The 24,928-nt window shown below is 42.1% G+C and overlaps 1 protein-coding gene and 1 long non-coding RNA gene across 3 annotated transcripts in view; both read right to left on the bottom strand.

Moving 5' to 3' along the window:
* The window catches only part of LOC149744425 (uncharacterized), a 53,585-nt gene extending 28,671 nt beyond the window's left edge, over positions 1-24,914 (bottom strand). For both annotated transcript variants that reach the window (XR_016391109.1, XR_016391110.1), the window contains exon 1: positions 1,332-24,914. This is a non-coding gene — a long non-coding RNA (uncharacterized LOC149744425). The remainder of the gene's footprint in view (positions 1-1,331) is intronic.
* The window catches only part of WWC2 (WW and C2 domain containing 2), a 164,209-nt gene that overhangs the window by 138,716 nt on the left and 565 nt on the right, over positions 1-24,928 (bottom strand). The gene's annotated exons all lie outside the window — the stretch shown is intronic.

Below are 24,928 nucleotides of genomic sequence, written 5' to 3'. Positions count from 1 at the left end.
AAACTCTATAAAATCTAAATGGAAAATATATGTGAAGCACATTAAAGCTCTGACTTCGAGCTTTGTGTCACACGTCTCAGAGTCCCAGGTAGGAGGAGGGCCACAAGCGAAGGGAAAGAGGACAAAATCAGAGACAAAAACTCTCATGGGAGCTACGGCTGAAGTGTCTCAAGCAGGTGAAGGACGTGACAGTGTCACCATGAAAGCAAGCCCGGGAGGAGGGGGGGTGGGCAAGGGCCCCCTGTGCCGCCTTCCCCGTGTCACCCCACCCTCAGGGACCCGGCAGAGGCCAGGGGCCACTCCTCAGAGCCCCAGCATGGCTCCTGGTGAGTCTGCCACAAGAGGAGACAGAAGAGAAGCAGAGGGCAGAACCCCGGACAAGGCTGACAGCGGCTCCGTGCCCCAGATCCTGAGAACTACCCCGTCCCCGCAGGGCAGACGGGCCACTGCGGGAGCCCAGCAGAACTGCAGCCTGCCCAGGCCAGCTCCCAGGTCTGCCGCCTGGGCTCAGGCCCAGGCCTGCCAGCCTCCGCAACCCGCAGGAGCAGCTTCTCCTCACTCTTCTCTCAGGTGAGGAAGCAGCAGATTGCACGTTAGACCCTTTATCCCTTAGAATACAGAGACTAGCCTGTTTTCCTGAATGGACCCTGACTGCCACCCCACCGGATTTATTAAGAAGACCGCTGCTTACTTTTGAAAAGTCAGACTGTAGTAAAGCAATGGACCAGAAAACGAGATCAGAGGGCATTAAACAAAAAGTAGTCAGCCATCATTCACATCACTTACTGAGCATATGCCCAATAAATATTGGTTGAATGTTGAGTGTGGAAGAACTACTTCAAGAAGGTGGGCAGTTAAAAGAAAGAAGAGAAATATTAAGGTATTTCAAGGGCTCACAAGTCATTTTCAGTCATGAACCCTAAGACCAAAAGGACCCATGATCTCCTTGAACACCACCAGTGTTGCCGTAGGTCTTCAGCATAGTTAGAAAATAAAAGACAGTCATATATTACAACCGCACATCATCATTAGCAAATCAGAGCTAATTCCTCATAAAAATGCATATATATTCCTCATAAGGTACCTAAAAACAGAATAAAACAAAACCAGGCCTGAAAAGCATTTGTGAATTTATTAAGCCTACACACAAAATGCCTTCCCTTTCTACAGGTAATACAAATATAGCAGAGTTATACGGTATAGAACTGTAATTTAGGGGGAAAAAATAGACTGCTACAACAATAAAGCAATGGATTAAAATAAAGAAACTGAGTTTACTGGGCTGTTCCAGCCACATTTATCTTAATCTAGCCCTGCAAGGTCTCACGCACCTGTACCATGATCTTCTTATGCAGAGGGCAGACAGAATGGAATGGCCACTGTTCCCGCGTGTTGTCTTAGAAAAAACACGTATGTATAATTTCTGGTGTTTTTTTTTTTTGGCTGCACTGGGTCTTCGTTGCTGCGCGTAGGCTTTCTCTAGTTGTGACGAGCGGGGGCTTCTCTTGTTGCAGAGCACAGGCTCTAGGCGTGTGGGCTTCAATACTTGAGGTGCATGGGCTCAGTAGTTGTGGCTCACGGACTCTAGAGTGCAGGCTCAGTAGTTGTGGTGCACGGGCTTAGCTGCCCCATGGCATGTGGGATCTTCCCAGACCAGGGATCGAACCCATGTCCTCTGCATTGGCAGGCGGATTCTTAACCGCTGCGCCACCAGGGAAGTCCCATGTGTATAATTTCTGAGAGAAAGTTTGGGGTAGTGAATAAGACAAGAATAAGTCAGAAGTCAGAAATTCAGACTAGAATTCTGATTCAGGTGTCTCTCAAGAAGCAAAAGAAGTTACTGACAAACTCATGAGACGGAAACACTGTAATTCTTTTCATGCCTCAGTGAAAATCTGATGAATAAAGGAAATGTTTATAAAGAATGTGTTTAGTTTCTCTGACATGAAGTGTTATACAAGGAAAATAGGAACTTAAGGAGTGATCCATAAGTAAATTCTCTTCTTTCTATTAATCTGGCCCCCAAAACTGGTAACAGTGCGATAGTTTACAAAACTTCCAATTCCTGTGAAAATGGTGATAATGAATGAAAGTGGCCAACTGTTCCAAACAGAAACTTCTTGAAAAACACTTCTCAGTATGCCAAGTATTAGATCTTTTAAAAACTTCAGTGGTGGCACTGAACCAAGTGGTATTTGCTCCCTACTCTCAAGGAACATGGAATTAACATCACAGGAAAGGCCAGAGATCTCAGGGAAGCAGTCAAATGGCACGCATGATGAGGCACGATATGCCTGAACGCTATAATTGACAGAATTGGTGACATTTATCATTGAATCATTCATGAGTCAGCAAATACTTATCAAGAGCCCAAAACATGCCCACCAACTAAGCGACGGGCACACAACAAGGAATGTGGTAACAGCAACAGCAGTAATAATAATAACAGCTACTTATTGAATGATGTCTATGTAACAGGCCCTGTACTACAGTGCTGTAAATTATCTCATTTACTTCTCCCAACAATCCTGTGAGCTTGGCATTATACATAATATCGCCATTTTTCACATTAAACAATGAGGCTCTGAGAAACTGGGTCAAATAGATAGATCTGTTTTGTTTCAGGCCCTGCTCACTCACAAGCTCAATTACTCTCAACCTCAGTTTTCTTCATCTATGAAATGGTAATAGAAAAGGATTAACTCATATAATTATGTTGGCACCAAAACAAAGTTAAGCCCTCTCTAAGTCATCGTTAATATCACCATTGCACGAGATCATAAAGCTACCAAGTAAACAGAAGAACCAGCATTCTGATTCCATCAGATTCCAAAGCCTACATTCCAGAACCACAACACTACACAGAGGGGCAGGGGTGAGGCTTCTGCTGCAAATGAAAGCTTTTGGTCTGAAGCTGGTTAAACAATAAGAAAAGCAATCATCCCGCCTCACACAAGGATGGCTGGGGGCCTCTAGGGTTGATGGTTTCAGTGGCTCAACAATGTCACTAAGGACCTCGTCTCGGTCCATCTCTACTCCGCCATCCTCTGTGCTGGCTTCATTCTTAGGCTGGCAGCAAGACGGGGACCACAGCTCCAGGCAACACATCCAGGCAAAACAACATCGAGAACAGGAAAAACTGTCCCCTTCTCCAGCTGTCTCCTAGCCTCAGGCGGACTTCCCCTCACCTCTCACAGGCCAGAACAGGCCACATGTCCACTCCTGCACCAGTCTTCAACAGAAGGGGCAGAATTTCCACAACTGGCATATACTAAGTATCCGAGACAGACGAGACAGAACGAAGAATTAAAAGATGTATTTCAGGAGACTGAAAACTGAAACTATCTCTTAACAAATCCACAGGACGTGGCTTATAAGGAAGAGGGATACAAGAATTCCAAGTGGAGAGAGTGGAGAGCCTGAAACATAACACAGACATTCGAAAAACCGCTCTGGCTAGAAAAATATGGTATCATACTACAAAGGAAGTCCAAGGTGAAGTAAGCATGGGAGTCACACAACGCCTTGTGTTAGTCAAGTCAGCACCCATTTAAGCCACTAAGTGTAGAGCAATAAAGACCTGAAATACTGAAAACAGGCACACACTCAACCCTGCACCTAATTCAAAATGCAACAAATCTTACAGTGTAGAACATAGTAGAGAATTTTGGTACAGCCTTCTGCTTCCTTCTGACAATTCTTTTCCCATTCTCACACATAAATAAAAGTAAACTAGTGTGTGCATACATAAACCATGGAAGACTTTCCAAACCACAGTTATTTTTCGCATTCACGCAACCAGGTTTGATGTAAAAGGTAAACTATCCTTTGACCTGAAAATACAGTAATATGGAAAGCCTACAAAGTTCTAAAGAAACTGCTTCCATTTCATCTACAACAGTTTCTCTGCTATTCCTAAGAAATGTCTAGGTTTATCTGCCTTGAAAATGACAAGAGTGGGTAGAAAGAACACCACATATCACCCACCAAGTCATATTTTGAGGCAGGTACTGGATACTTAGAGGAGCCCCAGGATGCCTGTGGGGTTGGGAAGGGCATCAAGGTCACTGCATCTGATGCCCTCCTCTGCCATAATAGGATTCCAGAGCATTAGACGTAGGAGCAAGCTCCCAGGATCAAGTCTTCGCTACTGCACACATCACCCTGGAAGAGCAGCACGGGAATCATCTCTCAAGCCATCCAGAACAATAACTGATTCTCACCCAGTTCTGGTCTGCAGTGGACAAAAGCCATCTGAACAAAAGCCAAGATGGTGGCTTCTCAGCTACTCTGAGGACAGTCAGGCTCACCTTGGCGGGGCTGTAGCACTGGGGACATTTCTCACACTTGGGATGATTTCTTTGGCCACACGCTGCATCAGAAAAATTTAGTGCGTCTAGTAATTTTTAAGCTTTTGTGGAGAGGTTTGAGCTACCATAGATTCTAAATTCTGACGTAAAGAGGAATTCAAACTGAATACTAATGATTAAGTGCAAAATAACCATGAAATCATAACATTTCAGAAGCTCGAATACAACTACAGCAGGGATCTGTAATCTGTAGGGGAGGATAAAGTTTTCCTCAACTCACTTAGGGTCCCTGGTAGGGTCTAAAAATTAAACTGACAGAGACAGATTAACAGGAGAAGAGCACACAAATTTATTTAATAAGTTTTATGTGGCATGGGAGCCTTCATAAGGAAATGAAGATCCAAAGAAACAGTTAGACCCGTTATTTTTATACTAACTTTGATGAAGAGCTGACGGTCATGGAAGAATATGATAGGTTCAGGTGTGTGCCTGAACCCCATCAGAGAAAAAGAACATCCATAGCTTTAACTGCTAATACTACTAAATAAGTAATAATGAAAATAAATTAAACAAGCTCAAGAAGTTACAAAAAATGAAAAAGCAGAAGGAAGGAAGGAATAAAGATAAAAAGCAGAAAGTACTGAATTGGAAAAATAACTAATAACAATAAACTCAGGTTGGTTACTTTAAAAAGAAATACACAAAAAGCTGAGCAATTAGGTAACCTAAACTGAAAAGAAAAAAAATGAAAAAGTACAAATACACTAGGTAATAAATGAGAACAGGAAAACAACCAGAGATACAGTAGAAAGGAGAAGAATGTTAAGGGATTATCTTGTCCAATAAATTGGAAAACACTGATGATTTTCCAGGAAAATATAAATACCAAACTGATCCCTGAAGACAGGGGAAAATCTAATCAGTCACACAGATACCAAAACAGTTATCCAAGAACTAATCCTCCAGAAAAAGTACGATATCAAATAAGTCATGAATGTGAACGCTACCAAACTGCAAGGAACACACAATTTCAATGATAGTTGAACTGTTCCATAGAAAATGGTGAAAGCTTCCAAATTCTTTTCAGGAAGTCAGCATAACATTAGAACAAAATCTGATCAAGGGAGCATGAAAAGAGGAGAAGAAAAAAATTAGAAAATTAGACTACTCTCATGAATATTAATGTAAAAATCCTAATACTAGCAAAGAGAATACAGCAATACATTTTTTTAAATGACCAAGTGGGCTTTATACCAAAATTCAAAATTAGGAAAATCTATTAATAAAATTCATTATATTAATAGCTTAAAGTACAAATTATCTCTACATAGTAAAAAGGTATATGATAAAATTCAATATGTGTATTTAATATATAACAACAACAAGCACAAATGAACATCCATGTCTACAATACCAAGATTTAGGGAATGATATTTTACCATTCTTGCCTTCAGACTTAAAAAGATAAAGAATTATAGACACCTTTCAGGACAGACCCCCTTACACCTTTCCTTCCCTAGAGGCAATTACTATCCTGATGTCAGGGTAGACCATTCCTGTTTTCATTTCATTTCATTTTTTAATTCTATTTATTTATTTACATGGCTGTGTCGGCACAGCCAAATAAATCCCTCTTAGTTGTGGCACGAGGGATCTTCGGTGCAGTGCACAGCCTCTTCTTTGCAGCTCCGCAGGCTTCTCTCTAGTTGTGGCGTGTGGGCTCCAGAGCGCGCGGGCTCAGTAGTTGCAGTGAGCGGGTTTAGTTGTCCCGTGTGATCTTAGTTCCCCCACCAGGGACCAAATCCAAGTCCCCTGCATTGGAAGGCGGATGCTTAACCACTAGACCCCCAGGGAAGTCCCGACCATTCCTGTTTTTAAATCTTGACCACATACATATGTATCCCAGAATGCTATACCCTCTAGTTTTGCACGTTTTTAAAAAATTTAACATGAATGCTATACCATACACATACTTCTGAAACTTGCCTTGTTTCTCTAAACCCTATCATCAAGACTTATCTATGCTGATATATGTAGGAAGATTCTAGTTCATTTATTTTAACTGCTGTATAGCATTCCATTGTATGACTAAATCATGAAAGTTGTTTAATACAGTCCCCTATCGATGGACATCTGGATTGCTAACGATTTTCTGCTTTTATAAATTATGCTACAATGAACTTGCTTGTACATAGTGCAAGAGTTTCTCTCGGATATACTAAGTAGCATCCTGGGCTTATAGGAATGCAAATGTTTAAACTGACATACATTGCCAGTTGCTATCTTAGTAGTATTATCAATTCACACTTATATCAGCAGTGATGAAAGCTATTTCCCCACATCCTCTCCACATCTGAGTGTTATCAGGCTTATTAATTTTAGTAAATCTGATGACAATGAGTTGGTATTTCACTGGAGTTTTCTTTTTTCCTCTGCATTTCCCTTATTACTAGTGAAAGTGAGATTCTGCCACACATTCATTAACCATTCTGTTTTCTTCTTCTTAGAACTGGCTGTAATTTTTGGTCCCTTTTCTTGTGTATTCTCTTTTACTTACTGAATTACAGACCTTTATTCATTCAGGATACTAATTTTTAATTAGTTATGTGCAACATTGTCTCCCTTTTTTTGTCTTTTTTTTTTTTTTGCAGTATGCGAGCCTCTCACTGTTGTGGCCTCTCCAGTTGTGGAGCACAGGCTCTGGACGCGCAGGCTCAGCGGCCATGGCTCACGGGCCCAGCCGCTCCACGGCACGTGGGATCTTCCCGGACCGGGGCACGAACCCGTGTCCCCTGCATCGGCAGGCAGACTCTCAACCACTGTGCCACCAGGGAAGCCCCCTTTTTTTGTCTCTTGATTTCACTTATGCCGTATGTTACGTCAGAGTTTTTCTGTAGTCAAATGTATCAGTCTTTTCCTAAACAGCTTGGACTTCTTAGTCCTGACTACTATGTCATACAGATGCCCACCTACTTATAATTTTCTAATAGCTAAAAATCTGTTTTTCCATGTTGATTTTCCACATTGATCAATCTACAAATTTTTGTGTATGGGAAAACATAGGGACCTGAATTTATTTTTTAATATAGATGACCTGTTGTACCAGCAACATCTTGAATATCCAATATCTCTTGAATAATCCATTCTTCCCCACTGATTTTGTAATCTGCTTAATATATAATGTTGATAAATAAGTAATAAAAATGGCAACTATTCAACAACAAAAAGTAAAGAATAGGAAGACTTAGTCCACAAAAAAGGAAAAATAGGTGACTTTTTAAAAAGTGAAGTTCCCTGGTGGCCTAGTGGTTAGGATTCCGGGCTTTCACTGCCATGGCCTGGGTTCAATCCCTGGTAAGGGAACTGAGATCCTGCAAGCTATGCGGTGTGGCCATAAATAAACAAACAAACAAACAGGAATTCCCTGGCGGGCCAGTGGTTAGGACTCATAGCTTTCACTGCTGTGGGCCCAGGTTTGATCCCTGGTTCGGGAACTAAGACCCCACAAGCTGCATGGCACGGCTAATAATAATAATAAAATAAAATTTTAAAAATAAAATAAAAAAGTGAAAAAGTGTTCCAAATTTAAAAATGCTATTTTTAAATTTGCATTTCTCTTATCAGTGAAAAATACCAAATGCTTTGAAACATAATGCTTGGCAAAGGTGTGGGAAACAGGCACTAATTCATAGGCTGTGGGAAGTAGAAACAGGTACACCCCCCATGGAGAGCAAGCTGAAGCAACCAATCAAAATTGTAAATGCATATATCTTGAATTCACTTGCATTAAAGAGACTTATACATGTTAGTATCAGTGAAAGTCATTTGTAACAGAAGAATAAAAACTGGGAGGAACTTAAATGTTCATCAATGAGGAAATGGTTCCAAAATGTGCAGTATACTCACAAAACAGTATGTTAAGAGGCAGGTTATATGCAACGGAATAGAACAATCTCCAAGACATACTACAAGGAGAGAAATCAAGGTGCAAAACAGTATTATAATTGTGTCAAAAAATTAAAAGCTGGGCTTCCCTGGTGGCACAGTGGTTGAGAGTCCGCCTGCCAATGCAGGGGACGCGGGTTCGTCCCCTGGTCTGGGAAGATCCCACATGCCACGGAGCGGCTGGGCCGGTGAGCCATGGCCGCTGAGCCTGCGCGTCCGGAGCCTGTGCTCTGCAATGGGAGAGGCCACAACAGTGAGAGGTCCACGTACCGCAAAAAAAAAACAAAAAAAAAAATTAAAAGCTAAAGTATATGTAGAAGTATGCGTATGCGTGTGTAGGTCTGTAGATGCACAGAACAGCTCTAAAAGAATATACAAGAAACTGGTGATAGATATCTCCCTTTGAGGAGAGGAATGGGGAGTCAATAGGGGTGGGAGGGAGATTTACTTTTCACTGAGTATCTTCTTGCTCTTGAATTTGGTAACATGTACATGTATTACCTATTCAAAAATAATAGAAAAAAATTAATCATTTAAAGGAAAAACATTGCTGATTGATTCTTTTCTTGCTAAAATAATGAGGCATCTTCTACCTTTCAGCAGGATGGGGAAAGGTGGTTTCATTTTACCCCTAAAGACTGAGGACCACAGTAATAGAGCTGCAGAGCCCACGAAAAACTGCAAAGATGGGGCAGGTAGTAGAATATTTCGTACAAATGAATAAACAAGCAAATGAAGTTAGGAGGCCAACACTAAAGAACATGGACATGTCTACCTCGAGGTGCTGTAGTAAGAATTAACTGAGATAATACATGTGGGATGACTACAGGAGCTCTGACAACTGCAGCAACTTAGTTTCCTTGTTCAAAACCATCCTACTTTGACAAACGTTAGAATGTAGGAGTTTATGGGGGTGTGTGTTTTTATTTATTTATTGGTTGTGCTGGGTCTTCATTGCTGCATGCGGGCTTTCTCTAGTTGTGGCAAGCAGGGGCTACTCTTCGTTGTGGTGCGCGGGCATCTCATTGTGGTGGCTTCTCTTATTGCAGAGCATGGGCTCTTGGCACGTGGGCTCCAGTAGATATGGCACTTGGGCTCAGTAGTTGCGGCTCTCGGGCTCTAGAGCACAGGCTCAGTAGCTGTGGTGCATGGGCTCAGTAGCTGTGGCTCATGGGCTGAGTTGCTCTGTGGCATGTGGGATCTTCCCGGACCAGGGATGGAACCCCTGTCCCCTGCATTGGCAGGTGGATTCTTAACCACTGCGCCACCAGGGAAGCCTGAGGGTGTGTGTGTTTTAACTCAAATGGAATCATAGTAGAGATCTTTGTGTCTCAGTACTCATATTTCTTTATCAATTCATAGTATTTCATTCTATGCGTCATGATTATTTAACATGAATAAAGGTGTTTTTCAATAAAATTTATATATATACGTACATACACACAACCCTTCAGGCAGCTGACCCTGTGACCTTGAAAATTCTAAAATAACTAGTTTTTCAACAAATGGGACTCTTCAAGACCAGAAAAGGAAAGCCAGCTTTCCTGGGTTTTTTTAAATCCCCAAATTATTAACTAACTTAGAAGGATTTAATTTGAAAGTATTAAAAGTGTCCTTTCTATACTTGCAAAGGTAACTTTACCTCCATTACTAGGACATTACTTCAGATATCGTGATGAAACCAGAGGTTTAGGCGACTTCTATTTCCGTTGTGACTTTCTTTAAAACGCTTCAACAAACAAATGCAAGTTCCTTGAATGGACTGCTTAAGAACTATATAATTATCACTCTGAATGAATATATGAATTTCTGGGTTAAATATGGAGCTCTGAACAAGAATTGACAATAGTGGAAAAGAAATGAGCCTCGTATACAAGAGGCATGGTTTTCCATGATTTACATATAAAAACCTTCCTTAATGAGTTAAGTGAATACCCATCTCAAATATTACATGCTCATTTAAGTTCTCACTCTTATCCCAGAATATATTTTAGAATTAACATCCTAACATTATATCTGTGCTTTTAAAACTGACATATTAAAAATATAAAAATCCAATTTAAATTTTCAAAATTAAAATAAGACTTTTGTTTCAAAAAAAGAAATCACTGTTTCTTAACATGCAAAGGTGCACGGGGGACTTACCTGGCGGTCCAGTGGTTAAGACTTCACCTTACAATGCAGTGGGTGTGGGTTCGATCCCTGGTTGGGGAGCTAAGATCCCACATGCCTTGCGGCCAAAAAAACAAAACACAAAACAGAAGCAATATTGTAACAAATTCAATAAAGGCTTTAAAAATGGTCCACATCAAAAAAAAAAAAGGGCACAGATGGCAACATAGAGATGCCTGGGAGGAGGTGCCTGATCCCCTCCTGAAGGTGCAGAGGCTCCGCAGTTTCTTCTGAAATCTTAAAGAAGAAAGTTATGTCTTGTGCCTGCAAACTGTGTAAAGGGCTAGTGCTTCAGGGTTTGTTCTCAGGAGTGAGCTGGGGAAGAGGCAAGAATGCAGGATGAGGACAAAGGGCGTCTCTTCACTGAGTCCTGCATTCTCCAATGGAGAATCAATTACATTATCACTATAAATCCCTAAACCGGCCCGTTCCCGGCCCTCCTGCCTCTAACTGGGGAGCTGACTTCCGCAGTCCAGCCCGATTCCTAGCGCCCTTCCGGAGAGTGAACTCAGGGAAGTCCATCCAGCAGCCTCCACTGCCGGGCCAGCTCTAGACTTCCCTTCAGATGGGCCAACCTGCGCCTTCACTACCGCTGCTAATTTAGGTAAACACTGCTCGTTTAACCAGCACAAAGGAGTATAATCGGAAAATCACACAACAGAGTCAAATAGCAAGCAGCCACCAGGAGTCAGGAAAATTTAGGCTGAAGTAGGGTGGAGAGCAATGAAACAAATACCATCAGGACAAAAGAAGTCTTTAGGAAGGAGATAAAGTGTGGTGAGGGGAGGATGAGAGACAGAGCTTTTAAAAAAAATAAAGTTGGGAAATTTCAGATGAATCATGGGTTTTCTATGCAAACCACTACACACGGCTTCTTTTCGGCCACAATAGTAAATGCAGTCGGACGACTCAACGCTTGGCTACTCGGCTGCAGCCTGTAGTCTTTCCTCATTTGAATAGTATTTTAGGAATGTTTTGTCAAAGTGTCGGATGATTATTCACTTCTACCGCATTCTTCCCTTCACCATGATCATTATGGTCATAGTAACTATTTTATAGGCAGAACATTCACAACATTAAATGATGACCTTTTTTAACCTGTTCAAATTCATGTATTTATTTGCCCACAATTCCTTTAAAAAGGAAGATTAACTTTAACAACTGTTGCTCGTAGCAACACAGGAACAAAAGATTTTTCACATGCATAATCTAAGCATTTAATTAAAATTCACAAACTTGGATCTCAAACGAAGTCAAAAGTAGAAATGTAAGAATACCAGATTCCCAAATAGCAGCAGTTACACAGTATATTGTTCAGATATCACATTTGTGACACGGATAAGGAATGTACAGGTTTAAAGATTCCTTTATGACCACCATTTCAGTGAAGTGCTTATATTCTCCCAGGTAAGTTTCACAGCGTAAATAAATCAAACAAAAATATACCACACTCTCACTAAGTTTCTATCACTTCCCTTTTACCAAGGCCAGAGCCTGAATACAAATCTAAGTAGTGTAAAGCAAACTCTAACAAGGCAATGTACAGAAGATGATTTTTTCCCCTCAGGACTTAAGCTCAACTACAAGAGTCAAGGTAAAAATGAATTCCAATCAAGGTCTGTAATTTACACACTTGTGAAACCAAGGCCATCTCAGACAACAGATTGCCCATTAGGATTTAAATCAATGGAAAAGAGAGAGTTCTATTAAAGAATCTGGAAGAGCTGATCTGGGGCTGAGCTGTCGAGGAAAGCTTCAAGTGTTGAAATTAAGTCCTCAAGGGTAGCTGTGACCTCCAACCCCAAACCCAAGGCCAAGGGCTCTACTGGGTAGTACCTGGAGGTCACACACAGCGAAAAGCACAGCTTTGAAGTCAGACAGACATAGGTGAGGCCTGCCACCTCTGCTTAACAGCTTTGTGCCCTGAGACAAGCCACCTTACCTATTAAGCTCAGTTTCCTAAAATGGGGGTGCTAATGGCTCCTGTCAAAGGTTTCATTTACTCATTAAGTATTTATTAAGAGCTTGCACAGAACTAAACACTGAAATACAACAGTGAACAAGACAGACACAGGACCTGCCATCATGGAGCCTGAAATGACATATATGAAGGCTCAACAAATGGTGCATATATCATCATTACCATCATCTTTAGCACAGTGGTGGAAAGTATAAGGTATGTTCCAGTGAGAACAAATACACCATCTTAGCTGGAACAAGGTTTCACTCCCCCCAAAATACTGGCATGGTTCAGGGCTCAGTCCGGGGACCTCTTCTTTTCCTTCTCTCCCAAGAGTCTCATCCCATCCCACAATTTAAAAATACTATCTATGTATACCCAAATCTAGCTGTCTCCCAAACTCCAGACTCTATATCCAGCTGCCTATCAGATATCTCCACGTACATGTCTTAACAGGCATCTCAGACCTATAAATCTGCAACAGAACTCTGGATCGCTGATGTAACTGGATACCAACCAACCATATTCCTTCCTTGGTCTTTTTCCCATCCGTAAATCAGTAAATCCTTCATCCCTCTCTTTTCCCTATGCCTCACATATCTAAAGCATGAGTAAGTTCTTTCACTTTCACCTAAAAAACATATCCCCAATCCATTGCCAAAGCCATCATTCCAGTTCAAGATCTGATTGCTTCTCATTTAGATTATATCACTGCAATAGCTGCTATGATTCCTTCTCCGCAGAGCAATGATCTCTTTTTTAAAAAATGGGAAAGAACGTATTTACACATACGCACACACACACGCCCCATCATTCCTCCATTCAACTGAGAACTCTCCAACGGCTCCCGGATGCCCTTAAAATGCTGATGGTCTACAAGGCATACATGATCAGACGCCTTTTTGACCTCTCTGCCTCCTGTCATAAGCCCTCCCACTCCCCAACCCCCATCTCTGCACTGCAGCCACACCAGCTCCCTTTCAGTTCCTTGAACATACCAACCTACCTAGCACTTTGGGACAGTGCAGCCCGACAGAACTTCCTGTATCGACAGAAATGCTCTATATCTGCACATGTAGCTATTGAGCACTTAACATGTGGCTAGTGAGACTGAGGAACTAAATGTTTAACTTTATTTAATTTTGATTAATTTAAATAGCCACATACTCCTAGCAGCTATCATATTGAATACTAGACAGAGCAGGGCTAGGAACCTAACCTGTTCCTCTTCCTGGACTCTTCCCCCAGATCTTCACGTGGATGGTGCTTTCTTATCCTCATGGCTCAGCTAAATTGTCAGCTCCTCAGAAAGGCCTGACCACTCCACTCAAAGTAGCTCCCACTGACAGCATTTTCTCTGCACCTTGGTTATTTTCGTCAAGACACATTCAGTACTGCCTCTATAATCTGTCTCCCCCAAACTAGAATATAAAATCCATCAAAGTAGAGACCTTGCAGATTTTATTTCATTGCTATGTCCCTAAGATACATGTACTTGGCACATAGAGTTTTCAATAAATGTTTGATGAATGGCTGAATGAATGAATGAGTGAGTGGATGGCTAGGAGGCCAAGTCAGTAAAAGTAGGCTGGGGACAGATTGTGGAAGCTGCTGGAAGAAGGCAAGGGTCCTTCAAAAACTTGCATTTCATTTCCATAAGTATGGGCTCTGCACTGTTCCTAAGTGTCCCGGGGGGAAAGGCAGGCTAAGCAGGGGGCACAAAGGAACGGTACACACGCAAAGCAGGTCTCCACCCCCAACTGACTTGAAATCAATTTATGAGAACATAACTGATGCAGACACACGGACGCTCCTTACATATGAGACATCAGGAAATCTCTCAAGAATGTATCCACATAAAATCTAAAGGCATACCTTTAGAGGGGAAAAGGACTGAAGGGGTATTAGACAATCAAGTTAGCTTTGTAGCCTTTGGAGCTGCAATAGCAAAACAGGGCATTAATGTTATGTTAAACATTCAGCCAAGTTAAATACCGGTTTAGAGTCATACTGTCCTCTGAGAGCTGTCACTAGCTGTGTCACTTAGCAGAAAAGGGGGAGGGGAGGCAATGAGGGGAGTAAGTTAATGATCTGTTTCTAACAAGTTCAAACACCCTGAAAATCAGCAAAAAGGGAAAGAATAAAGTGTAGAGAGTATTACTGACCAGCCAAAAATTAGCAAACCTGGACCTAGAAGCTGGCAAAACTGACAACCCAGGGATACCACGTACAATACGGATTCCACACATTCCTTCATTGTCATAATTTCAAAGAAAAAAAAGACTCGCATTTGAATTTATCTCTATTTAAAACCAAAACACTAAGAAAACTGCAAAGTAGAGTTTGGTACTAAATGAAACTGTGTGCTCTTCAAAGTTTTGAGAGTAAACATTTTCTACCATGCTTTAAACTTTACTGAATATCAGCTCCACTTAATAAAATTACCCTCCTGCATAAAACGGAGCAGTATCAGTAAAGTAATTCCACGGTCGCTCACTAAGTCAGAATCTTCATCAGGAATTATAGCACAAATCTCTTTAGGTCAACCTTTCCTACAACGTGAACTGTCACTACTCAAGTTTGAGCCCGAGAGAAAACAGCACGAGCAGAGAGGAACCAGTGCCACTCTCCACCTGCTAAATCCCAACACACTAATTTTTCCAGAAATATAATACTAGGGAGGCTTATTTAGCTAAAAGTCACTATTAAGTCAAAATAATGTCCACATTTCTTCAAAACTAAATCTCCTGCCTCCACCCCCAGTGAGATCAAAGCAGGTTAAATGTACACCTCTGTGCAAATTCTCTACTGGGACCACTGTAGCTCCTCCCATGTTACAGGAGTAAAGCAACAGCTCCCAGAGCTTAGCTCGGTTACTCTGCTCATGGTCTACTTCCCAGTGGGCTCCGTTCTCAACGCTACTCACTGCTGTCTTCTCAGAACCATGATTTCTTGACTGACATCAGGGTTAATAGTATAGGAAAAACTATTTGCAGTGTGAAACAGTTTTAGCCCCTCATGGCATCTTTGGGACACCTGTAACTGTGACAGGCACCAGCTTTGTAAAGGTAGTACATGGAATTATTTTCTATTTGATAATCATCACCAACTGTATGATTTTATAAATACTATCAAGAAAGTACCTATACTATCCCAAGTAAATACTATCCCAAGAAAGTCAGTGTTTCCAACGATCAAAACAGATCACTGTTATATTTATACTGCCAAGAGTAAACTGTAAACAAACAACTACAGTACTTCCAAAAGTTTGTGGGGTTTTTTGCCTGTTTCTCTCCTGTCCCTATGTATAATTCCAGTTACATCAGAGAAGAATGGGTTTGGAAAACTTTAAGTAGCATGCTGCATGTCATTAGAAGAAAAGTAATAAGAGAAGCAAAGCAACTCCTCCAATTCGGCATCCATGTCTGATTTATTTTTATACAACAGTGCCTAGAGTCCAAGATATTTGTGAAAGCTATGATCAATGATCACTGATCAACATGCCATTTTATCATATAAGAGTAATATTTCTTTTAAATGTTTGAATAAAATATTTCAAAGACTTGATCATCTCACTTTACATCAGAGGTTCTGGAAAGGGCCAGAGAGTAAATATTTAAGGCTTTATGGGTCACATACAATCTTGGACACATATTCTTCTTTGTTTTTATTTGTTTGTTTTACAACCCTTTAATGATGTAAGACCCATTCTTAGCTGGAGGGCTACACAAAAAGAAGGCTGCAGGCTGGGATTTGGCCCTTGGGCCATAGTTAGCCCACCCCTGCTTTTCAAGTATACAAAAAAACCATAATTATATAGTACAGCCACTTTGACTAAAGAAAAACACTTCCAACTGTTTTGTGTGTTTTTCTGTAATTTTTTTTAAAGTAAACTAATTTTTTTAGAACAGTTTTAGATTTACAGAAAGCAAGCAGTTAATACAGTTTCCATACATCCCACCTTCCGTTTCCCCTATTGCAGTGGTACATTTATTAAAATTAATGAAGCAACATTGATACATTGTTATTAACTAAGATGCAGATTTCCTTATCTTTTACGTAATGTCCTTTTTCTGTCCCAGGATCCCATCAGGACACCCTATTGTCTCCTTAGGCTCCTCCTGGCTGTGACAGTTTCTCAGATATTCCTTGGTTTTGATGGCCACGTCAGTTTTAAGGAATACTAGTCAGTTTGTGAAATGCCCTCTACTGAGATTTAGTGGGTGTTTTTCTCACGATTAGACGGGGGTTTTGATAGCTTTTTGGGAGAAAGATCGCAAAGAAAAAGTGGTCATCACATCGTATCAATGGTACATCAACACGACTTATCACTGTTGACATTTACCTTGACCACCTGGCTGAGGCTATGTTTGTTAGGTTTCCTCCAACTGCTTTAAAAATAATAATAATGGGGCTTCCCTCGTGGCACAGTGGTGGAGAGTCCGCCTGCCGATGCAGGGGACACGGGTTCGTGCCCTGGTCCAGGAGGATCCCACACGCCGTGGAGCGGCTGGGCCCGTGAGCCATGGCCGCTAAGCCTGCACGTCCGGAGCCTGTGCTCCGCAACGGGAGAGGCCACAGCAGTGAGAGGCCTGCGTACCACAAACAACAACAACAACAACAACAATAATAATAAAAATGATTTTAATTCTTACTATATATTACTAGTTTAAAGCTTTTAAACAGCAAATGATCTTGAATAAGCTGGCTGTATACATACACGCACATATTATGATTCATTATCTATGTGATTCACATCTATGCCACTTAAAATATATTATATTTGAAATGAAGACACAAATTAATATGGACTTTGCCAGTAGATTCTACTTTTAATTCACCCTAACTCTTCTTCCTTTGCCTATTAGGAGACACAAAAAAGGTGGGTAGAGTGGCAAAGGCTAAAAGGCTAGAATAAAGGAGGAAAACTTGGGTCATATTGAGGCTATCAAAACACTGCAGGAAATGCAAATCAAAACCACAGTAAGATACTAGCTCATCCCACCAGAAATGCTAAAAAAAGAAAAGAAAAGAAAAGAGCAAGTGTTGGTGAGGGTGTGGAGAAGCTGGAACACTCATACACTCATACAGTCATACATTCACACACTCATAAACTCACACACTCACACACACACACTCATACACTCATACACTGCTGGTGGGGATGTAAATGGTGCAGCCGCTGTGGAAGAGTTTGCAGTTCCTCAAAAAGTTAAACATAGAATTAACATATGACCCAGCAACTCCACTTCTAGGTATTTTATCCAAGAGAACTGAAGACACATATTCATATAAAAATTATACATAAATGTTCATGGCAGTATTATTCATAATAGCCAAAAAGTAGAATAAACACAAATGTCCAACAGCCGATGAATGGATATGCAAAGTGTGGTATAGCCATACAACTTATTATTCAAGTCATAAAAAGGAATGAAATACTGGTACATGCTACAGCATGAATGAACCCTGGAAACATTATGCTAAATGTCATTAAGCCAGACACAAAAGGAAACATACTGTATTATTCCATTTATATGAAGTGTCCAGTATAGGCAGAAACATAGAGACAAAAACAGACAGAAAGTAGATTAGGGGTTGCCAAAGGCAGCAGGGGTAGGGGAAGGATGGGGAGTGAGCTCTTAATGGGTACAGGGTTTCTTTTGGGGGTAATAAAAATGTTCAGGAATTACATAATGATCATGGTTGCACAACACTGTGAAGATACTTAAAAAAAATCTGTATTGTACACTTTAAAATGGCTAATTTTATGTGATGGGGAAAAAAGCCACTGAAAACATTCTGAAGCTATATATCTGGGAAATCATTTTTAACCCACAGCTTATACACGTGCCTTTAAAAATCCCTTTCCTACTCTTTATACTTCTGTGGTGATTTTTCCAGTAACAGGAGCTTCAGAAATGGATGAAGAGGGCTTCCCTGGTGGCGCAGTGGTTAAGAATCCGCCTGCCAATGCAGGGGATTGGCATTGGTTCGAGCCCTGGTCCGGGAAGATCCCACATGCCACGGAGCAACTAAGCCCGTGAGCCACAACTACTGAGCCCGTGTGCCACAACTACTGAAGCCCGCACGCCTAGAGCCCGTGCTCTGCAACAAGAGAAGCCACCACCATGAGAAGCCCGCACACCGCAACGAAGAGTAGCCCCCGCTCCCTGCAACTAGAGAAAGCCCGCGCCCAGCAACAAAGACCCAACGCAGCCTAAAATAAATAAACAAAAAATAAATAAATGTATTAAAAAAAAAAAAAAGAAATTAGTCCAGGGCTTCCCTGGTGGCACAGTGGTTGAGAGTCCGCCTGCCGATGCAGGGGACACGGGTTCGCGCCCCGGTCTGGGAAGATCCCACATGCCGCGGAGCGGCTGGGCCCGTGAGCCATGGCCGCTAAGCCTGGGCATCCGGAGCCTGTGCTCCGCAACAGGAGAGGCCACAGCGGTGAGAGGCCCGTGTACCGCAAAAAAAAAATAAAAAGATAAATTAGTCCAAAATTCTAACAAGAAATCAGTTCAACCAATTTCAGTCAAGTTCATAGGACCGGAGCATACACAAGACTAGGGCCCTATCGCAAGGGAGTTACACTTCATTAGGGCTAACACTGTTTCCTACGTTTCGGTAACTCCCATTGGCAAAATGAGGCTGGTCACACTCCCCTAGAGTGGTGGCATCATTCTCCTACAGACGACCACTCCGAAAAGCTGAGCAAGTGCCATCCACAAGGCAGCATCTCCAGGCCCCAGAGGCAGGCAGCACAGGGCCTGGTCAGGCTGCAGGGCGGCTTCTACACTTTTGCCGGCCCACCAGGGCTTGCCCACAGGAAACTGAAATCCTGGCTTGCTTGAAGGCCACATGTCACAGTGGCTGATTATGTAGCTCACAACTTAGTGATTTGCTACTAAAGAAAAAATTACTTATTTATAAATAATAGTCTTTCTTGACAATGCAATTATTGTCCTGAGAGTTCCAACAAAATTAAGGTGCAAACTATGGACTAGTAAAGTCAGAGAAGAAACCTCAGTCATGGACTAGGCAACCACTGCTCACTCCAGCTAACATCACAGCAAACTGTTGAAAACAAGAAATATTCTGTCGGGAATTTTTGGAAGACAGCATAGTTTAGTTTAAATTACGCCTTCCCATAGTGATTTTTTAAAAAAAACCTTCTTTTAAGAACCTCTCCACACTTCAAATACCATAATCACTGAAATCATAGTAACCACTTGGCACCCAGACTTGGACAGAGCCTGGAGAGGGACGACTCCCAGCAATCTATGACAAGGGCGGTTGTGATTAAGACTATTGGGGCTGATTTTGCGTTTTCCACTCTTATAAGTAATTCACATATTTATACTGTTAGTCAAAATGTGGCAGCTTAATTCTCTCATTATTTTTAATCTAACTGGAAAATCAATTGTCTCCGGTTGTTGGTAGTTATGGCTATAGTTATGAAAACCCAACAACAAGAAATTGGAAACAAGAGTAGCTCAACTAGTAGTATTCTTTCATTAACTTCACAAACTTTCTGTATCAACTGACCTAACCAACATTCATTTAACATCTACCAGATACAAAGGATACAGAGAGCAGGAATAAGCAATTAGGTCTTTTGAAGAATTCACACTCCAGCAGTAAGTAGGTTTAGCAAAATTACTTGCTTTGACTTTGAAAGAAAGACAGCAGAGAGTTGCATACAGCCTAACCAGGTGCCACAAACTGGGTGTGGAGAGCCAAAGTTAACTCAGACCCTGGTGACACCCAGCCGACATGTCTTCCTCCTCACTGTCCCCCAGCCCCAGCCCCCAGGATTTCTTCCCTTCAGTTAGAAAGGACAGGTTGCTCAACATCTGATCCAAGCCATAAACCAGAGATTATGGTCTATCAGCCCCTTTTAATGTAAAGTCACTTTGTGTGGTGGTACCTCTTTTAAGTTCAGCTAGACAAAGTTACTGTATCCCTGGGTAACGTCCAATCTGAGGACGGAAAGCAAACAGAATTCCACTGGGAGTCTGTAAAACCACTCATCCTGTCTCTGAGCCCTGCCCACCTTAGCCACCTACTCCTCCAAGAGGCAAATAAATCCATCATCCCACCTTTTTCTCCCACATTGAATACAGTTTTTTTTTTTAAAGCACCAGGCCATTTGGCCATGATCTATGGCCCACCGTAAACACCATTTGGTGCAGTCAAAGGGTGCCCATGGTGAGCAAAATAAGAGGTGAGTGAGGGAGCAGAACTGCAAAATAACAGTTGGCCTACCTGGGGTGGGGAGGGTTGCCAAGGAGTCACAGACAGGAGCTTTCCCCAGCATTGAGCGGGGGTGGGGGGGAGAGGAAGGGCAAAGTCAAGACTGTTACAGTAAGACTGTAATCTATGCAGGTTGATACAGAGCCCCAAACTGAACTTCTAATGTGCTCAAGAGTGCACTGAACTTCCAAGTTCTATGTGGACTAGTACTGTGGTTCAATGGGGTCAGCTCAATGGGTCCCCAACCCACACTCCCAAGCCATTCATCCTACGTGGCCAGCTCAGGGATCAGAGCATCCTACCTAGTTGACAGGAACCTCTGAAGACCAAGAAAGACTGGTCAAATGGAAACCACCTAAGTATCCATCAACAGATGAATAGATAAAGAAGCTGTGGCATACAGTATGTGATATACAATGGAATACTACTCAGCAATAAAAAAAGAACAAAAATTTTGCCATTTGTGGCAACATGGATGGACTTGGAGGGCATTATGCTAGGTGAAATAAGTCAGACAGAGAAAGACAAATATTGTATGATATCACTTTTATGTGGAATTTAAAAAATACAACAAACTAGTGAATATAACATAAAAGAAGCAGACTTGCAGATACCGAGAACAAACTAGCGGTTACCAGTGGCGGGCAGCAGGGGTAACACAGGGGTGGGGAGTGGGAGGTACACACTACTGGGTGTAAGACAGGCTCAAAGATGTATTGTACAGGGCTTCCCTGGTGGCGCAGTGGTTGAGAGTCCACCTGCCAATGCAGGGGATGCGGGTTCGTGCCCTGGTCCGGGAAGATCCCACATGCCGCGGAGCGGCTGGGCCCGTGAGCCATGGCCGCTGAGCCTGCGCGTCCGGAGCCTGTGCTCCTCAACGGGAGAGGCCACAACAGTGAGAGGCCCACGTACCGCAAAAAAAAAAAACAAACAAAAAAAGATGTATTGTACAACATGGGGACTAGAGCCAATATTTTGTAATAACTGTAAATGGAAAGTAACCTTTGAAAATTGTATAAAATGAAAAAAAATTGCGTAAAAGTAAAAAATTTTTTAAAAAATACTGGTCAATCAGCCTGAAAAGTCAACCCTGGGCAGAGAGGTTCTCCTCCATCGAGACACCCCTGAGCATGCCCAGATGTCCCGGAAGACTAGAGGAATGACAAAGGACACAGGCTCCAGAGTCAGACTATCTGGCTTCGAATCCTGGCTCCACGTTTAACTATAATGGCAGTCTCCCTGCGACTCCATTTCCCCATCTGTAACTGGAAGATAATAACAGCACCTACCTCATAGGACTTCTGGGAGAATAAAATGAGATCACAGTTAAAGAGCTTAGCAGGGTGGCTGTCACACAGAAAACACTGAGAAAATGTGTGCAGAACCTCTACTATTTTCAGGGGTAACCGGAACTATCCGTCAGTTCCTAAATTGGAATGACAACACTACAGCTACTACTCTTTGGTGAGGCCCTAGTTAGGGGCCCCCAAACATCTCCATGGGGTTGGTGGTATGATCTTCACTTTAGAGTTGAAAATGGAGCTTTAGAGGGGTTCAGACACTCATCTAAGCTTTCTCAGCTAATAAAGGTGGAGCAAGGAAAGCTTTGATCACATTGCAGCAGAGTCTGTATCATGTAATGGACCTCCAAAAGCTTAAAAGCATTTTAAAATAATACTTCAATATTCTAAAATCACTACTTATTGAATAAAATTATGTTCTTGTGAAATCTCCCAGCCTTCCCCCATGACATCTGCATAATTACCTATACAATCAGAAATACCTCACAAATTCTGATAGACCATGAAAAACACAAAATTATCTTTCTTAACATAAATATGACTGGGTAAATCATCATGCCCATCTTAATGAAATGGATTTAAAAGTTCAAAAGTACTGCAGACCCACAGTTTATCAAGTCACTTTTTTTTCAGGATTTGTAATTTGATCCTGTAAAAGAAGGGGCACATTCCAATTGGCCTGTGCAACACCTCTCTGCCCATATGTTTGGTAAGTGTGTAACAAAATTGCCTAGAGGTAATAGTTCCTCCAAATATCCTCTTCCACCATCTCTTACACTAGTTAGCAAGACTTATAGACACTTCACTGCCCTAAAATAAAACACAACCAAATTTAAACTATGTCAATGTTGACTCATCTCACAGAATGTCCTTTAAAGCTCTAATACTGAGATCCAGAAGTATGTATAACCAGTCAAATTTATAAATACTTAAAAGATCCAACAGCTTCAAGGCAAACTGGAATAATAACAAATCACATTAGTCAAGACTGTTTGTCCCCATCAAATGAACTGGTTACCCAGTTTCTTAAAAACAGAGTTCATGATAATTGTTAATCCATTAACAATTTTAAATAAAAGACATGCTTAACTTTCTTAAGAAGTAGTGGTAAAGATAAGCCAAGCCATATAATTTTATTTCACTTTCTATTTGCTTTACCCAGGCATTACACAGTCTTGTAATCCTTGCTAGTAAACACAAATGAGATGATATTAACAAAACATGTAAACTGAAGTAAAAGAGAATCTAAAATGCCTAAATATTTCAAGAATGTATTGCAGTTTCAATAACCTGAAACTCCAAGTATCAGAAAGCAGAAAGAATTACCATACAACTGTAAAAGTCAAATATTTATACAGGTGCCTTAAAAGCCACTGTTGGGTGCACACCATCATCATTGAAATTTACTATCTGTTAAGTAGTTTCAAAGTGCAATAACTGGCTTGGAGCGTGAAGTTTATGACAACAACTAATACATCTGGAGAGACTGTGAAGGCGTGATGCTTGTCATAACTTTCATCGGGTCAGCAACACGCAGCCAGGCTAGAGCAAGACAGGACCTCAGCACAGGTGCCTTTTCTCATTTCAAGAGGGAAACCTAAACCGATACCTTCATGGATAATTTAACAAGGATTGTTCCATAAATTTATAATGTCACTTGTGACTTTCTTATAACTGCTCTTTAGTAGCATTCAAAAACAATATTCTTGAGATAAAAGTAACTGAGAACATAAAGTATGAAACTATTTCAGCTTCAAATTGAGAAAAGGGGGAATGTTTAATAGGAGAAGCACCTAAAAAGGTTATAAACCCCTAAGGCCACATTCCATAAAAAGGTGGAAAGAAATTTCAGAAATGATAAACATCCAAAATTTGGAATTATCCCTAATGGTATATTATTTAAATTTATAAATAGGAATACCTCCTTAATAGTTTACAAATTTACAATTAGGAATATCTCCTCTTATTCTTCCAATAATTCTAACTATAAGAAATTTTCCTTTTCAGGGTAAAGAGAAAAATGGAAAAGAGAAACAACATTTGTGAACATTCAGCTAAACTTCAGTCCCTGAACTTCTTAGATGATGATATTGTTATGTTTCTCCTCTTCACTTCTGAGCAGGAATAAAAAGTGTGTTGAAAACTACAAGAAACCACGCTAAGCTCAAGTCAGTGTTCCTCAATAACCAAGGTTCGGTTCCAATGTTCATTTCACCACTTCTTACTTCAACACAGCATCTGCCTTTTCAAGATCTGAGAGTCAGTTCAAGTTTTCAGGTGAAGATAAACACTAAGCAGTAAACCCCCAAACAAGCGTCTCTAAACTCTGGGGGGCAAAGTCAGTTACACCCACCACCAGGGCTCAGCAGGGAAGGGTGCCCAGGGCCCCCTCAGGCCCAGGGCCTCTGGCCCGACCATGGCGCACCCCGTCAAGAACGTGCAGGCAAGGCTGGGAGCCAAGGACGGCCAGAGAGATGCCACAGGTGGCCTGGACGGCTGGCTGGCCCCGCCTGGCACTTAGGCCTCCTCCTCCGGGAGGCCCAGGGCCGGGCCCCGCCTCCCAGGCCGAATGGACCCTCCAGCCTCTTGCTGGCCAACTTCAGGCGGAGGCGAGCTCGGAGCAGGGCTCAGGGGGCCCCTCTGGGTCCGTGAACTGGACACTGTGACCGCCCAGGACGTCAATTCCACCCTTCCCTCTGCGCCCAGAGTGTCTAAAGGTCCCGGGGCCGTCGCAGAGCGGGTGGCCAACTCTGGCCTTGGAAGGGGCGGCTGCAACCGGCCCCCTCCAGGGCGCCTGGCCGGCTGACGCAGCCCCGGCTCGGGCAGACGGTCCCGCGCCTCCTTCCCGGGACCCCTCCCGGCCACCCGGGCCGGTGACGCCCCACGCCCCCCGCGCCGCGGGCGCCGCCGCTCGGCCAGGTCTCCCGGACAACAGCCGCCGCCGCGCTTCCGAGGCGGGTCCCCGCGCCCACCCGCGGCCC

The sequence above is a fragment of the Delphinapterus leucas genome, chromosome 21 (genome assembly GCF_059928025.1).
Source record: "Delphinapterus leucas isolate spDelLeu-1000000601 "Yukka" chromosome 21, BTC_Dleu_Yukka2, whole genome shotgun sequence".
NCBI classification, from domain to species: Eukaryota; Metazoa; Chordata; class Mammalia; order Artiodactyla; family Monodontidae; genus Delphinapterus; species Delphinapterus leucas.
The sequence above is the reverse complement of the archived record's forward strand: the minus strand, read 5'-3'. Positions and strand labels throughout refer to the sequence as shown.